General features: G+C 56.1%; 1 long non-coding RNA gene across 1 annotated transcript; it reads left to right on the top strand.

Moving 5' to 3' along the window:
• The first annotated feature begins 3,780 nt into the window (after window positions 1-3,780).
• On the top strand, window positions 3,781-5,948 carry LOC133339790 (uncharacterized). Its single transcript, XR_009754778.1, has 3 exons — window positions 3,781-3,838; window positions 5,195-5,312; window positions 5,845-5,948. It is a non-coding gene; the product is annotated as an uncharacterized LOC133339790 (long non-coding RNA).
• Window positions 5,949-6,178: the final 230 nt, after the last annotated feature.

Genomic DNA, 6,178 nt, shown 5'->3' with positions numbered 1-6,178 from the left:
AACTGTCGGGTATGGTGTTTCTCTCCTCCGCGTTTTGGTATTCGACAACAACGTCCGACGTTTTGCTCCCGCGCCCCGAGAGCTGTATCGCCTCGCATCGTCTCGTTCCCCCCCCCCCCCCCCCCGTCTCTCACTCGAATTGTCAATCTCATTCTCTCCGTTGGCTCACATTTCCACGTGGCCTTCCGAAAATGCCCACGCAATGATTCATGAATAATCAATGACAACAACGACAACAATAACTATACTTGCATTTAATAATAATTTGATAATTCTAAAGTATAATGCGCGTTCCGTCCTTGTGTGAAGATTGAAACGCAACAAGCGACGTACCTGGCACAGTAGTGCGTACGCTGTGCTGCAAACACGGGCAGTCGGGCAATCAAGGCCTCTGATTGGTGCCCCAGATCTGGGAGAGACTACATGGGGGTGGATGACGGAGAAAGGGGGGGCACGGGGGGGGGCACAGGGGGGGGGGGCACAGGGGGGGGGGCACAGGGGGGGGCACAGGGGGGGGGCACAGTGGGGGGGGCGGGGCCTGGAAAAGGATTGGCTGGAGACAGAGATTTGAAATCATTGGAGGAAAGATGCAAGCGCAAAGGGCGGGGAAACGAAGGTTTGCTTCACAGGGTAAATGGTTGAAAGAGAGAAGACAAAGTTCGTGGCTGGCGAAGCGAAGCTCGTGCCTGAAGTCGGTGGTCGTGCGGCGAAATGAAGGATGTTAATAAGTATAACCCGTAAAAACAAAGTTTTTCACTATAAATCCTTTATATGCGTGGTGGCTAGAGTCCTTTTGTCCTCTGGCTTGAGATGGCTGCCACCTATGGGTCAGATGATTGCATGGCAGCATTAAGCAATTGGTAATTAAATATTGTATTTTTGTCCTAAAAAGTGTAAAATTTTGGAAACATTTTTTCACGAACATTAATTGTCACGCACAACGAGTCTGTGTGGAAAATGTCAGCTCGATTGGATCACGGGAAGTGGGTTAAAAAACGACCTAAAGATTTGCACGGTCCTAAGCAAGCAAGCAAGCAGTGAACTTAAATAAAGGATTTAAAAACTTGACGAAACGTGTGTTGGTCGTCATTCCATCCCAGGATCCCAATGCCCGCCCAATGCACGGAGAGCCAGGAAACTAAAAGTTACAGAACCAGGGCCACCGACGAAACTAAAGAGGGGTGAGGCCAGTTTGTAGAGATGCGCTTGCTTGCTTGCAGCAGAATCTCATCTCAAACATTGAACGGGGTGCACCCCTCCAACCCCTACCCCTCCAATCGGCAGCTGTCCCTGCGCAGCAGCAGAAAGCTGACTCTCAGCTCCTGGCCTGCATGCGGAGCATCGGTCTCGCGACTCTCCTTTTAGAATGATCCGGAGTCGTTTTTTTTGCAACAGCCGGGGGGGTCGGGGGGGGGGGTGAGGGGGGCGATGACCACGATTGTGTTTTTCGTGATCGCAATTTAAGTAATCTGCAGTGTAATCTTCCGAATCCTGAAAAAAATGGGGCCAGTCACACCCGCCACACACACACACGTCGGGCTGCTCTTGCGAATGACGTGGCAGGAATTCTTTGTGTCCGCTGTGTGGTTCGTACATACCGCTGTGTGGTTCATAAACCAACACGCGAACTCCGGTCATCCTCGCAGCAGCAACAGCAGCTGCGGCTTGTGGCTAATCAAAGACGGTGGTCACCGCATCGCGCGGCGCTTTCAGACGCGCTTCTGCGGCCGTCTGGAACACTCTTCCTTCCGATATTAGGAAGCCACTTTAGCTGTGCAATTTTAAATCATCATCTAGATCGACAAACTAATTTCTTCAAGAACTGCTTGTTGTGTTTTAGTTTGTTGTCCTTGCCCCGCATCCTCCGATTAGCACGGTTGGCTACGCACGATGCGAAAGAAGTTCAACGTACATACAGGTGTAGTGGCATAGCGCCGGCTGCTGGCAAAAAGTGGAATCTGCGGCGTATGGCAGTACTGACGTCAGCAGGCCACGATAGACACGAGCGGGGGACATCTTGGGGAAAGGTCACAGAAGGGGCCCATCGGGAAGCCCCAGGAACCAGAGGTCGCAAACCGGTTTTGATTCCTTACCCGTACCCGTACCCGGCCGCACCAGGGTTGCAAACGGATACCCTACCCGAGACCCGGCCAGGGTATCGGGTAGGGTACGGGTACGGGTACCCGATTGCGACCTCTGGGATGAAGCCATGTTGCAGGCGTGGGTGGGTTGATTATAGGAACTTGAATTGTGAGAAGAGACAAGACGTTGGGAAATGAGTGACAAACGGTTACTCACCAGTGACTCACGGCCTACCCATACCCGTACCCGTACCCGGTGGCACCAGGGTCGCAAACGGGTACCCACACCCGGCCGGGTATGGGTAGCCGGGTATTGGGTAGGGTACGGATATCGGGTACCCGATTGCGACCTCTGCCGGAAACCCGCTGGTAGGTTCCGGAAAGGGGGCGTGGCCGGGGGCGGAGCGAGGCCGCGCTGGGAGTATAAGAGGGATCCCTGTGGGGGACCACGGGGCTGTTGTTGGATGTGGGATCCCCGTCGTACTACTCAAGATCGTCATCGTCACCATCTCGTCGTCGTCTTCACTATCCCGGGGCGCCGCTAGTCAGACGGCCTACCAACTGTCCTGACTAAGTAGTGCCGCCGACAATAGACGGTCTTCATTATAATAGTGTGCACCCACGCAGGGAGTGTGTTATCCCAAAGGTGCTTGCTAAATAAAGAAGTGCCTCCGAGTCTTATTGTCTCCGAGTTGAGTCACTACACATACAACACACCCCCAGTGACGTAACAGCTCCCCTCTCGCCACCGACGCTCGTGCCCCAGATGACGACGAGGAGGAGGAGGAGGGTGGTTTGAGCGGCGTCGACCACGACGGCGACAACGGCGGCGAGGACCCAGCGTGCGACGAGGGCGCGGGAAAAAGACGAAGCGGGAGAGGCGAGAGGCGCGAGGGAGGCAACGGCGGCGGCGGCGGCGGCGGAAGTTGGCAGCGCCGCTCCGTCCGGAACGCCGGCGGCGAAGAGGAAGAGGAGGAGAAGACGAGCAAACGGAAAGATGGAGACTCTCTGGACAGGCGGCGAGCGGCGATGGCGTGGATCAGCCGCTTGCTCCGGAGGGCGGCTCGGTCGGCGCGGGGGGTGGTGATGACGACGCTGCCTCCTCGGAAACGGTTCCTGGAAGGTGAGCGACACGTGACCCCCACCCCCCACCTCCCACCCCGACCACCCCGAAAGACAAAGATCCCCCGTATAGCCTTTGACAGACTGTTGGGGCAAGTGCTGTTGGCGAGTTGCACCTATGAAGGCCGGCACGGCACAAGGTGGGGTGAGTAGCCAACACCACACCCAGTGGTGATGTATACGCACACCACAGCAGGGTACTCATTTGAGGCTGAGTCGACCTAGGGGAGGCCCAGGGCCGGTTCAGACAGTCGTCACTGGTGTTGGCCGCGAGTGGGAATCGAACTCGGGTCGCCAGGTTTCGTAGCACGCACACATGCGAGAAGGGCGATGAGCGTCGTGCGTGCTGTTGCTGCTGCTGCTGGTGCTGGTGGCTGCTGGTGCTGTTGCTGCTGGTGCTGCTGTTATTGCTGGTACTGTGACAGGGCCCTTGCACCCTTGCGGCCATTGCAGCCGGAGGGGTGAATCATTTGCACCGTTCCATCGCGCCGGTGGATTTTTGCGCCTAGGGGCTGCGAGGTTCGTGCGGGGTCGCCGAGAAGAAGACGAGGAGAGGCGGCGGAGACGGAACGACGAGGAGAAGGAGGCGGAGCAGAAGGAGACGGAAGAAGCGCCGGACGGGAAGGCGGCGCAGGGTAAGGAGTCGCGGAGCGCCGCGGTGGCACCGCGTAGGGTTGGCATGGGCCGTGGCTCGAGGCCTGGACTCCAGCCCCCTCGCGGTCCAATTTCCCCACTCCAGTCCTCCTGAAGACGCGCCCAATACACACCGTGCATGGTACGCACCGTGGTGCCGAGATGTTAACTACCTCCCCTGGTACACAGGAGGTCGTGGGTTCGATCCCAACCCAGACGCCTGCTGTATATTTTTGCGGTGTCTCTCTCCCCCCGGTCCCGTGGATTTTTCTCCACATTTAGAATTGACGTCACACGTTTAGAGTATTTTGCTGGTGCTATGAATTTCCACGTGATGATGATAAGCTCACTAAATTGAGCTATCATTTGTGATAGCCAGGTCGCTTCTAATAAAGAGCTACCTAGCCCAGTGGGGCCTTACCACGGAGAGAGAGAGACACGCAAACTCCAAATATACAGCAGGCATCTGGGTTGGGATCGAACCCACGTGCCTCATGTACACCAGGCGAGGTAGTTAACATCTCATAGCCACTGTGGCACCCCACACCTCTCTCTCTCTTGCTCACGTTCTCTGGGACCCAGAGAAAAATCCACGCGACCACGAGGAAAGAGAGAGAGAGACACCACAAACTCGATGGGGGATCAAAACCCTTGCTTGTCCAAGCTCTGCGGTCCTACGCATTGGGATGCTTGGCCAGCTCCATCGGTGACTGATTTGAACGCTCCGTGGGAGGAAACCGGAGAATCCCGTAGAAAATCTCACACGAGCCGGGGTGGGGGGGTGATGATACTCCACCCCCGTATGGATGGAAACTGATGACGATTAGTCCAATTCCACTGGCTGTGCTGCCATGATACCCTGATGACGCCTAGAGGAAAGGGGAGAGGAAGCTTCACGAATTCGTGCAATCCACCAGCCCTTGCTACAGTGCCGTATATTCTGAACTTCTTACGCACCGTACATGGCCAACCGTTATAATTGGAGGTGCGGTGTATCTATGCGTGTACGTTGAGCTTCTTTCGCACCATACGAAGCCACCCATGCGATTCGTAGCTGCGGGTGTGTACCGTATGTTGAACTTCTTTCACACCATACGAAGCCGACCGTGCTAACGGGAGGTGCGGGGTTTTCACGCGAGCGTTGCAGGATTACGGCTCTACGCCCGGGTCAGATGCAGTTGCACGGCTTGCACGCCCGACCGACGGCTACGCGAGTAGCCCAGCGACAGCGGCAGCCGCGTCTCTTCTTAGCGTCTAGGGAGGCTCCCAATTGGCACATCGCTTGAAACGACGTCGGCGAACCCGCGTCGTCGCAAACCCACGTGGTTGGTTCACTTTGTCCTTTTTACTTTTCCTAGAAAAGAAAAAAGTCAGGAAATCGAAGAAGATAAAAGTCAAAAACGATCACGGCGACCGTGATGGAGACGGCCAGGAGGAGCCTGCCCCGGACTTCACTTGGTACGAGAAAGAGAATGGGTGCGTACCACACACCATGCATGCTGGGCACTTCCTAGCAGTCCAGATTGTAAGACGCACCAAATCAAGTTATACAGACTCGCACAGAGACCCACAGACTCGCACAGAGACACCATAGACCCACACAGAGACCCACAGACTCGCACAGAGACCCAGACTCATACAGAGACACACATAGACCCACACAGAGACCCACAGACTCGCACAGAGACCCACAGACTCGCACAAAGACCCACAGACTCGCACAGAGACCCACAGACTCGCACAGAGACACACATAGACCCACACAGAGAACCACAGACTTGCACAGAGACCCACAGACTCGCACAAAGACCCACAGACTCGCACAGAGACCCACAGACTCATACAGAGACACACATAGACTCACAAAGACCCACAGACTCGCACAGAGACCCACAGACTCACACAGAGACCCACAGACACGCACAGAGACCCACAGACTCACACAGAAACCCACAGCCTTGCCGCTTCCCTCCGACGTTGACTAATTTGTGGCACCCACCTGGAGCAGAGACCCTGGAGCAGCGGAGGAACAGCCGAGCACGGATCCAGGAGCTGAGGTGGCAGAACCCCTGTCTGTGGGGACCGCGGTCGGGCCGAGGAGGGGTGGACGGGGAGCCCGGGTGGGAGGGGAAGCCGAGGGAGAGGAGGGAGAGGAGGGAGAGGAGGGAGAGGGGAGAGGAGGGAGAGGAGGGAGAGGAGGAGGGAAGGGGAAGGATGTGGCGAGAATTGTGATGGATGCAGTACCCAGGGAGAGCTGCTCAACCCCAGGTGAATTTGGTGGTAGCCATCTTGTTTGTGTAGATCGTCAAGGATGTTCAACATCTTATGAACTCCATAAGAGT

The sequence above is a fragment of the Lethenteron reissneri genome, unplaced genomic scaffold (assembly GCF_015708825.2).
Source record: "Lethenteron reissneri isolate LAM-NWPU_2019-01 unplaced genomic scaffold, ASM1570882v1 scaffold_289, whole genome shotgun sequence".
NCBI lineage: Eukaryota > Metazoa > Chordata > Hyperoartia > Petromyzontiformes > Petromyzontidae > Lethenteron > Lethenteron reissneri.
The sequence above is the reverse complement of the archived record's forward strand: the minus strand, read 5'-3'. Positions and strand labels throughout refer to the sequence as shown.